This window comes from Cibotium barometz, chromosome 22 (genome assembly GCF_041138505.1).
Source record: "Cibotium barometz isolate CiBa-2024 chromosome 22, ASM4113850v1, whole genome shotgun sequence".
Lineage (NCBI taxonomy): Eukaryota > Viridiplantae > Streptophyta > Polypodiopsida > Cyatheales > Cibotiaceae > Cibotium > Cibotium barometz.
The window spans coordinates 52364324-52376523 of NC_141067.1; the positions used below are offsets into that span (position 1 = coordinate 52364324).

Genomic DNA, 12200 nt, shown 5'->3' on the forward strand with positions numbered 1-12200 from the left:
CACGGGCATGTGGAGTTATCTACATTATCCTCTACAGTTGGGTGGTGAGTAGTGCTCGGAGTCCTCCTTGGCTATGGTGATGTGACATTGGTATTAAAGCTAGTGTTATTTCAAATTTTCTACTGTTTCTCTCTCCTTTTTTCTATACATGACTGCCTGGCTAGGTGTGGAAGAGGATAAGGTGGACAAGAAGGAATAGGCACGCTTCAATGAGAGATCTCTCTTGACGAGAGGGGTGTGGGGGTTGAAAGAAGGTAGAAGAAAAATTCTGTGGATAAAAGCCTATAGAGAACTTCAAACCAGCAAGAGGTTTGCCATGCTAAACATAGGAAAATGGGAGTGTCGTTCAGGTACACTTACGACCAGTCTATAGGAGAGCCGTCGTACCCCATTACTGCCAGCACAGAATTTCGTCAGTTGTCGGATGATTGGAGGTGCCCAAGTTGCGGCACGTGCAAGAGAGAGTGCAAAGGTGGCCGGATTTGTTGAGAACTAGAAGTTTGGGCTAGGCACCAACTTTTGGCCGGAAGAATATCCTCATCTACGGCTCCCTCCTTCTCTTCCTCTCAAGCTACTCCCTCTAATAAGCCGCAGTCCCATGATCATTTCATGTGTCATGTAGGCTACATTTGTTGGCAATTAAACAAATATATATATATATATATATATAAACAAAATACTTTAACTCACGCTAATAATAAGTCATCGAACCGGCATAAAGCCTTCTTGTAAATACAATCAAACCTTTTCATAATACAATCAATCGATATCTTGTCTCCTGAGTATTTCTGTATCTCTGAACATTATAGTTGAATAATGTTTTATAATTAATGCTTAATTAATTATAATCGCTTCAGAGGTTAGGCTTGTCTACATGGTATCGTAAAGACAACGCCTCGTATCCTGTGATTTAACCACCTTCGCTTCTGCTGTCTGCAGCACTTTCTTCTTGATCAGATCTGGACTTTTAAGAAGAAAATGGCCGCGGCACAATCACAACCGTCAACATCCAAATTTTACGACATCGAGAAATTAACCGGCCCAAATTATCTGCCGTGGAGCATGCGCCTCAAGATGCTTCTTGAGAAAGCGGCCATTACTGCAGGAACCGAACCTGACCTTGCTCTGCAACCTGTTGCTACCGATGTTGTACCACCCATAGATGATTAAAAGGCCACATGGAAAAAGAAAGACCTGGAAGTCTGAACTGAGATCATTCTTCATCTCGGAGATCGCCAACTTCAACTCGTTCGCACGCTTGATACTGTGCAGGCGATGTGGAACCTATTACAAACACAATAACAACAGACTAATGTCATTCACGTGTTTTCCTAAACAGGCAATTAAATGAAATACAACTAAAGAATTATCCGACAACAGAGGCATTCCTCGAGGCGTGGCAAACCGCCAACGACAACCTTTTAACTGTTGGTCTGCAACTAACGGAGGACATCCAAGTGACAACTCTTCTTGCCGCACTACTTGATTCGTGGCAAGCATTCATCACAACCCATTCGAATGTGCCCACTCTTACACTAGGCACCCTTATTGCATGCATTAGGCAAGAAGATCAAATCAGACAAAAGGGGAAGAGCCCACTCACCAATGCATCAAGTTCCTCTGTTCCTTTTGCAATGATTGCAGGAGGTTCAAGACCTCCTCAACGGTTTAGATCTAGACCATTCATAACAAGGCAGTCTCACTTTGTTTTGGAGGCCCCTCTACCACCACCTGTTCCTCAGGAGCTTGATAATCCTCTGAGTTAAAACAAGGATGAGTTAGTAAAAGTGGCGTAAAGATTGAAGAAGAAGGTGCAGATTAAAAATCTCATGAAACCGCATTCTAAACCCCGTTGCTAATGCCTACGAGTTGGTTAACGTCCATTATATGTGAGATTTGGTTTGCTTTCTCATGAATACTTGACCAATTTCCAAAGTAGTTTCCATTAATCCAAAACCTTACATGGATAAGCTCTCCTTGCGGTATGAGAGGGAAGAAGAGCCTTTGCAATTGGTTGCAGTAGATGTCTTTGCTCGCTTTGCAAGGGAGCCAATGTGCGGCAGTCCCCACGTTGTACATTGATGTGGCCGACCTCTCGTAGGCATGCCTGTTGCGGTCATCTAGAACGATACAACTAGGTCCATAAGTGATCATTCATGTGTGTGGAGTTACACGTGAAGGAGTGCATGAAGGAAGAATTGACATGGTAATCAACATACATGTCCTGAGTGCATAGCCACCCGCAACACCTTATGGCTATAGATGCCATGTGTTTGTGGCTATAGGTGGCATCCACATTGAGTTATCTGTGGAATCATGTGTGCGTAGCCACACACGGTAGCAAAAGTATCGTAGTAGTCAACACAAGTCGTTTACAAACGGTTGCCATTTTTTTGGGATTGGAAAATTTGGTAGTTGTATGTACACACAGACGTTAGGTTCTATTATAACTTTGGTCTCCTTCAATGTTGGTTTTGATTTTAGGGCTGAGAAAATGTGCTCCTTCGGTCTAATTTATGGTTCCTCTTAACCATACTTGTTTAGAGACAATTCTCTAACAAGTTTATCTTTCTTGACTAGTTGGTTAAGGCATTGTTGACCCCACTAAAACCTGCTTCGTATCTGTTTACAAAATTCATTATAGTCTGATTTAGAACAAAGTGGCCTATCGTTCTTGTCCTCAGTTAATAAGAAAGCATCTTTGAGTACATTAGCAATAGTGGCATTGTGTCATTTAGCAACTGTAGTGTTTCACTATTTGACAGCCAGAGTGTTCTTCTCTTGGTCTGTAGAGACACAAGACCTCATGTGTGGTGTAGGATGCATGCCCTTGTGCATGGGTTCCTTTGTCAAGAGAAAACCATTTCTCCATTTGTACATGCTTTGGAGATTCTTGATTGAACTCAAGATATACCCATCATGGTTGTGTGTATGCAAAATGTGAATGCAGTTTGTAATTTTTGAGTATATATGGATGCACATGCTTGTAGATACATGTTTGCACATCACTTTGTGGGTAGTCATAGTGGTACTAAACATATGCATAAGCTCCGATTCGATTCATGACCATTTCCACCATAAACTTGGTGCCTGTAATGGTTTTGTGCTTGTTAGATATCTTATCCCTAGACAAAAAATAAGCACCTTGGGAGTATGGCAACTACAATGTTTTGTTATTTGAGAGTCGTGGTGTTGTGTTATGTTATGTAACAACCGGAGTGTTGTGAACTTGGTCCATAGAGACGCAAGAACTTGTTCATGTGTGGTCCATAGATAGTCACGCCCTCTTGTGTGGCTTCTCACATGCTAAACAATTTATGTTTCGAAAAAAAACATGAAATATGTTCAAAATTTGAACATGCATCCAATGTGGAACAAATCTTTTGTTGCAAAGATGTCTGGCTCAAGTACATTTAAAGATTCATTGGTGATCTTAAATTCGGGGGTTTGTAGAGATCCCGAGCTTGGAATCAGTAGACTTTGCGTAAGTAAAACCCTACTATGAAGGATTCTTTTTTGTTTTCCACTATGTTTAAGTTTGAGTACGTAGTCTAGTTATGTGGAATATGGGTACATTTCATCTGTTGATGAAGTGGGAGAATATATGCCATGGTATGCCATATGGGAAATTAATAGCTATGATTTTCCTCATTTCTACGTAACACTGTAAAATTTTAAATACAAGTGGTTGGGGTCACAAATAGCTCAATATTTAATGAATTAATTCTACATGTATACTTTGTTAAGTGTTGTAGAATTGTGGGGTGATTTTGAATCTCCTCACAATAGTCAACACATGATACAACACAAGTTGTTCATTATACTTTATCTGGTGATGTTTTGCATCACTCTTGGGTTTTAAGGATTTGGAATCACTTAATTATAAGTAGGAAGATTTAATTTTTGTGTCATAATAGTTAGTGTAATCATCAGTATGGGAGGTCAAATGCTTTATGCAAACTCTTGTTATCTTGGTGGTATGGGACACTAAGGTAAATACTAGTAATGGACTTTATTGGATTTTGATTTTGTGGTGTGTAGTCACTACATAGATTATGTCTGCATAATCTTTGGTATTTGATTGATGATTGGTGGTTGTCTACTATGTCAAGTAAGATGCTAATCCAGAGTGATCAGATGGGTCTCTTGACATGGATATTAGAGTTTTAAGGTTGAACATGATGGCTCAAATAAAACTCCAAGGGTTTGGAGCTGATCCGAAGAGATTAGAGGTAAACCATAGTAGATTTGGTGATAATCTAGAGTGATTACACTACGAAGATCTTGATCTTGATGCTAACATGGAGTGCTCAGTAGTTATCTTGATCATGCTAACATGGAGTTATCTTGATCATTTGTTATACTTAGGCATGAAATTACTGTACATGCGCACACTTTTTAGCAATCATCGCCTCCCTCAATATAAAGGTGTGATGATCTAGAGAGATTAGTCGAAACTTCTATGAGAAGAAGAATGAGAAATGTAATGGAGTGATATGAATCTCTTAGGTTATGTACTGAGATGGAGTGCTCAAGCTGGACCCTTCATGCCCACTTGACCTTGTGTCAAATGGGAGTGATGAAACTTATCGAGGGGAAAAGTGATAGTGTATTTTAACTGATATTGGGTGTTGACTTCCAATGAGCTCAAATTTTATGGAAAGTCACATACCTTAGGTTCTTGATATTCTATATAAAGACCTGACCTTTTCAAATTTTATGGAAAGTCACATACCTTAGGTTCTTGATATTCTATATAAAGACCTGACCTTTTCAAATTGTGTGGCAAAGTTTCCAAAAGTGTTCAATGTGTATTTTGGGTAGGTGTGAAAGTGTTTTCATGCTGTGTTCAAGCATGGCAGTTGGCCATGAGAGGTAGGTGACCTACGAAAGATCCTAGAGGGTGTTGACCATACGGTGCTTGAGCTTTAGGTCGCCGAAGATACCCATGTGTGTGTCAAGGAAGAAAATGGAACAAGGTATTAGAGTTGTTTTCTGAACTCGAGCATGGATCTGGTTGATTGCCTTGCTGGTCCTCAACGGATGAGTCAATGACTCTTTTATATGGATCTGTTGGTTGATCTTGCTGATCTTCAATGGAGAGTCCATCTGGATTTTTATAAGTGTATATTTCCGGGTACTATGAGCTAATAAGAACTATTGAAAAGGCCCCTGAGTGAACAGGTGGTCAGCGTTCTGGCTGTTGCCAATGATGCCATAGGTATACCGATGAAACCAAACCCGAAAAAACAGGGTAACTTTTTACTCTAACGTAGTCAAGACCATTAGTGATCAAACTGATCCGACTGCACCTATAAAGATACTTGGTCAGATCAAGGAAGAAACTTTCACTTGGATCATTGGGATCAACGCTTTTTTTCCCATCAAGAGGCACAGCTGTTGATTCCTATCCATAGAACAATTACTATCTGGGATTTACTTTATCTATTGTAGTAACAAAAATTGAGTCTCGATTTACCGATCCGTACCAGGGAAAAGAGTTCCCAGGCCCCCTAGCCGGATGTTCATGTAAAAATAAAACTAGTCACACCACTTACACACCCAATATGAAATTGCCTTTTTCACAGATTCAACCAGTTTTAAAACAATCCTTTAATGAACCATAGTATCACTGATCACAATCTTCCAAATTATCCGGTTGATTCTTAACTTCCCATCATTCCTTCATCAGAGTATCTATGGCATCATTGGCAACCAGAACGCTCATCACCTATCCACTCAGGGGCCTTTTCAATAGTTCCTAGCCCATAATACTCGGCAATATAATCACTTATCAAGATGGACTCTCCTTCATCAGAGTATCTATGGCATCATTGGCAACCAGAACGCTCATCACCTGTCCACTCAGGGGCCTTTTCAATAGTTCCTAGCCCATAATACTCGGCAATATAATCACTTATCAAGATGGACTCTCCGTTGAAGATCAGCAAGATCAACCAACAGATCCATATAAAGAGCCATGGACTCATCCATTGAAGACCAGCAAGGTCAATCAATCAGATCCATGCCCGGTTTTAGAAAACAACTCTTACTCCTTGTTCCAATATCTTCCTCGAGGCACGTGTGGGTATCCTAGGCGACCCAGAGCCTGAGCACCGTATGGTCAGCACCCTCTAGGATCCTTCGCAGGTGACCTAGCGCTTCACTCATAGGCCACTTCCTTGGTCCCTCATCCACCGTACCGGAAGCTCACCGATTAAATCGAACCGAGGCTGGTTAAGACCTCGGTCAACCTTGCTATGCGAGACGTCCTCCATTGACTCTCCGTCAGCAGTTGCAACTTTAACAGTTAGGTCTTCATGACCTTAATCCACAAGACGGTCAAAATGCTTCCCCAGCATTCTTGACATAAAACAGTCATTTACAAATAGTCACAAAATACAGTTTCTAAATCAAACTCTCGTCTTTGCACATTATCTCTCCTTAGTCCACATTACTTATTCCACATTCCATTCAATGTGTACTCATTCTCATCCATTTCCTCATATCGACGACACATTAATTCATATACCATACATCCACATCTACATGCATACATCCATTTTCACATCCTCATTTATACATCCACATCCCATATCCACATTCATATATACACATCCATATCCACATCCATACATCCACATCCACATTCACATTCATACATCCACATCCACATTCCCATTCACATCTATACATCCACATACATACATACATCCACATCTGTATCTACATCCATACATCCACATCCACATCCACATCCACATCCACATTCACATCCATATATCCACATCTACATGCATACATCCATTATCACGTCCTCATTCATATATCCACATCCACATACATACATACATCCACATACACATTCCCATTCACATCTACATCCACATACATACATACATCCATATCCGCATTCCCATTCACATCTATACATCCACACACATATATACATCCATATCTACATCCACATTCACATCTACGCATATACATCTTCATGCATACATCCATTTTCACATTCATACATCCACACTCCCATCTCCACGTTCACACATCCACATACATACATCCATTTCCACATTCCCATTCATATATTCCCATATGCCTTCACATCTAATCTTTTACATCACATCCGTTCTTGTCCTATCACGACCCATACACTACAAGACAATGCTGCCATACACGCGTTTCATACACGCGATAAATTACGAGCGCGTGTATGGTCGCGCATGTATTTGAATAGAATCGGGCGCGTGTATTTTGGCATTTAAATTCGCGTGTATATTTGCATTTATCAGCGCGTGTATAAGCGCGTTTATATACACGCATCAATACACGCTGCCATACACGCATTAATACATGCTTGGTAAAGAAAAACTGAATTCCTTTACAAAATTAAGAACTATTTTCTTTAAGCCATCTCATAGTACATTACAGTATATATCATTACACAATCCCACTACATGCATTTACAACAATGAAATATATTCAAAAATAAATCATGCATATGAGATGATAATTAAAAGACAACACATACAATAGAAATGTCATCAATTTAGAACGATACAATGATGGATTGGTTAGGGTTTGATCTCATCTTCAATGAGATCCATCCTTGCCAAACGATCAACATCAATATCCATTTGATCAATTTGTAAGGCTACGATTAAATTTATTCCACTATCGATATTCTGTACTCCATTGATAATGGTATCGATGTCCTGATCATCCTCATCAACATCACCATCATCCTCAATGGTAGGGTCATTCTCATGATCATGAGAAATGGCACGCTCATCCTCATTATCATGATCATCTCTTATTTCTTGATCATCGATCACAACATCTTCATTGGCATGTTCGACATCATCTTCATTGCGGCTTGTTACATCCTCCATATGCTCCATATCAGTGAATGTATTATACATCACTTTGGAATGTGGTGCAATAGGGATGACGTACCACCATTTAATGTCATGCACCATTGGTAGATAGATAACCTACTCAAATACACATACTACAGTAATTAATTAGCATATTAAAAGTCAAGGGGTACGCGAGCTTAGATATATATGTACACGAAACACATTAGTAAAAAAATGCATACCTGCTCACATTGTTGTGGCAATACGAGCCTATCTTTCTTTATTTGCCAAAACTTTGTAGAGTCAATAGTTACATAGCCACTTGCATGGCGTTTTATCGTTGCATCAGGCCCTTTTTCCACCACGTTCATTTGCCATTTGACATCCAAAACATACACAAAGAAGCGACGAAAGTCAAGCCTAAATATGTCTTTGATTGTGCCACAATAATCATCCATTTTTCCATTAGCTCCCTCAAAGCTACTAATGACACTGCAATCTTGTGTATTCCTCTTTTCATCAATTCTTTGTGTTCGAAAATGCTTGCCTTCACACCATATAGCATTGAACATAGTGCACTGGACCAAAATAGAAGCAATATTTGTGTAAACAATGTGAATAAATATTAAAAGCAAATCACTATCATTACAACTCTTCCCAAAGCTCTCTACAGCAGGCGGCGCTGAATATACAGAGAAACAGAGCAGATTTTGTCCATTTTGCCTACGAGGAGATCCGATTCTCATTGGTTGGTTGATACATTTCAAGTTTTCTTTAGCAATTGGATGCTTTACACTTTGGAGAAGAGGGCTATGTGATTTGTTTGGTCAATTATGCCTAATTGAGCTGGGAATGAGCTGATTGAAACAGGCTGTCCACTTTGCAGAGAAACAGATCATTTTTAATTGAGCAATTAATCTTTGGTCTTTTACAATTGGACAAATTCCTCTTACATGGAGTTGATGGACACTATTGCTAAGCTAATGAATGCCTGGTTGCTCAATTTGGACAAATATTGAAGGAATTAGAGCAAATTCTCTACTGGTTTTTCTGGTTTTTCCCAAAACAGAGAAAGGGGTTTTTAAAAATTGATATGTACACATGTCAGATGGTGTTGATACTCAACAATTAGGTTGATTAGGTGTAATGCAAGTTGCCCATACTTGATTGCACCACTACATTGTGATTTGGAGCCGTGGAAGTGCATCAAAGCAGGGTATCTCGGACTGCGTGAGACAGTTCATTTTGGATGATTACAGGTTGATTTTCTACATCAAATTTGGAGTTTGTTGGCTACCTTGGAGTATCTGGAACATTCATTGGAGTGTGGTTGAGCTGAGGAAGGCGCGGTTTCAGATTTGGACGAGTGCGGAAGGTGCACATTGAGCAGATATGTCGAATAATCCAATTCAGATTGTTGGTGAAAAGCTGGATAGGAAGAACTTCCAGGCATGGAAGTACAGGATAAAGAGTTTCTTGAAAGGAAAAGGATTTTGGAATCTCATTACACGTGCTGAGCCAGAGCCTGAGCTACCTCGATAACCTACACAGCAGCAGCTTATTGCTCATAAGCAATGGTAAGAGAGAGCATTCAAAGTGCTGCATTATTTGTCTATATGTATTTCTGATGCTATGCTCATACACATACAGGATGCTGAGAATCCCAAAGATGCATGGGATACTTTGGTCAAGATGTTTGATACAGATACGAGTGCTCGCAAGTCTCAGTTGCGACAGTAGATACACAATGTGAAAAGGAATAAAAGAAGCATACATGATTATGTGCAAGAAAACAAGAAGTTTACAGATGCATTGGCCACAATAAATGCCCCCATGCGTAATGATGATTTGGTGGATATTACCTTGCGTGGTCTTGGCAAGGAATACAAATCATTTGATACATCTATCTCAGTGAGGAGTACAGGTTTACCTGACTTCGATGAGTTGGTTTCACTCTTATTGGTTGAGAAAATCAAGCTCAGTGATTCATTTCTGGATGCATCTACTAGCCATGATGATGGCAGAAATCAGGCTTTCTATTCTCAGAGAGGCTTTAGAGGCAGGGGGAGATTCGCATCACGTGGACGTGGTGGTAATGGTTGTGAATGGCAGGACAGGCCTCCACAACAGAATTTTCAGCCTTCATATGGTGCTCGAGGTGGTCGTGGATATGCACCTCAAAGAGGCAGAGGTAACCCCCATGGAAGAGGACGCTGGCAAGGCCAACAAAATGCTATGCAAGATGTGGAATGCCATTATTGTGGCAAATATGGTCATATGGTGAGAGATTGTTTCTGCAAACAGAATGATTTGAGAGGGGGAAGAGCACAACGTGGTGGTCATTATGGTGGAAATTATGCACAACATGGTGGTGGAAATTATGCATCAAGCAGCAATGATGGCACTGCAAATCATTTGTTTGCTATGAAGTATGTTGTGGGTTCTATGACGACAAATGCTGAGAATGATGACACATGGTATATGGACTCAGGAGCATCAAACCGTATGACATGTCATGGTGGATGGTTTGAGCATATGAAGCCTATGGATGTAATAGGCTATGTGAAAACAGGTGATGATACCCAGCATGTCATTACACATGTTGGAAGTGTACCATTGGTCATGCACAACGGTCAAACAAAGTCTATGTCTGATGTATTGTACGTGCCTTCTATCACAAAGAGCTTGGCCTCAGTTGGTCAAATGGTGGAACAGGGATTACAGGTTCGTTTCAACGAGCATGGATGCTTCGTTGAAGATTTCAAACATGGATGTAGAGTGATTGCTAAAGGCAAGAAAGAAGGCAGATTGTTTAAGCTGGATGCTGGAATTCCTGAGCTAAAATCAGCCATGTTCTCAAAGAGCAGGAATGTGGTACAGGACATTGATATGTGGCATAAGAGGATTGGGCATGTCAATATACAGAGATTAAAGAACATGCAAACAAGAGGCATTTTCAATGGATTGCCTAGGTTCAAATATGATGGACATATGCATGTTTGTGAAGCCTGTCAGTTTGCAGGCAAGGTTGAGGTTTCCTAGAGAAGGAAATATGAGTAACAGGCCACTTGAGATCGTACATAGTGATGTATGGGGTCCTGCACAAAACCCATCTATCAAAGGCAGTCTATACTATGTGACATTCATTGATGACTTTAGCAGGATGACATGGATATACTTTCTGAAAGAGAAGAGTGAAGTGTTGGAAAAATTCATGGATTTCAAAGCTTTTGCAGAAAAGTAGTATGGCTGTTGGATTAAATGTTTGAGAACAGATGGAGGTGGTGAATACACCTCAAAGGCTTTTGAGCATTTCTTGAGGAAGCATGGAATAAGAAGACAATTGACTTGCAGGTATACACCTCAGCAGAATGGTGTGGCTGAGAGAAAGAATAGAGTCATATGTGAAGTAGCAAGGGCGATGCTCAATGAAAAGAGCATGCCAGATTACTATTGGGCAGAAGCATGTGCTACTGCAGTGTATATATTGAACAAAACATCTACAGCAGCCATTCATGGTGGAAGCACGCTAGAGATGTGGCTTATAGGTGTTACAGGCCAGACATTGGATATCTCAAAGTTTTTGGATGCATAGCTTATGTACGTGCCTGATGAAAGAAGAAGGAAGTTGGATCCTAAAGCAGAGAAATGTGTATTTGTTGGATACAAATGTTATAACCCACAAACTAGACAAGTGGTCATCTCACAAGATGTTGTGTTTGATGAGCTTGCTAGTTGGTACAAAGCAAAAGATGAGGGAGTCATTGAGTCACTTGAGGCTGATGTGCATGTGAACTTACCACCACAAGCAAGTTCTAGTTCTACTACTATGTCTGGGCCAGCAGAGCAGAAGCTGAGAGTAGCAGTGTACGTCCATGGTCAGGACGTTTGAGGCATGAGAGTGTGAGCACTGGGAGTAGTGCTATGGATAAAGGAAAGAAGAAAGTCGAAGGAATTGGAATCACAGGTTATGAGTCATCTAGTTCAGAGAGTTTGGATGAGGAGCTTGGCATACCTGTTTTACGCACACCTGGTGCTAGACAGGATAGATATGTGCTACCACATGCTAGAGTTACAGGTGTACAGAGTGACCCGTAGGCATTGTGGAGATCCCAGAGAGTCAGATATCCTGTTGAGGATAGATTGACATATCGAGATTTTGCTATGCACTATGCATATATGACATCTATGGTGAAGCATGTGGAACCTACATGCTATACAGAGACTATTGGAGAGCATGTATGGGAGAAAGCAATGGATGTTGAGATGGACGCATTGGTCCATAATGATACATGGGACTTGGTTGCATTACCAAAGGACAAGAATGTTATTGGATGT

General features: G+C 40.4%; 1 pseudogene; it reads left to right on the forward strand.

Annotated features, from left to right (window-relative positions):
* Positions 1-978: 978 nt before the first annotated feature.
* LOC147626707 (uncharacterized) lies at positions 979-1766 on the forward strand (annotated as a pseudogene).
* The last annotated feature ends 10434 nt before the right edge of the window (positions 1767-12200 follow it).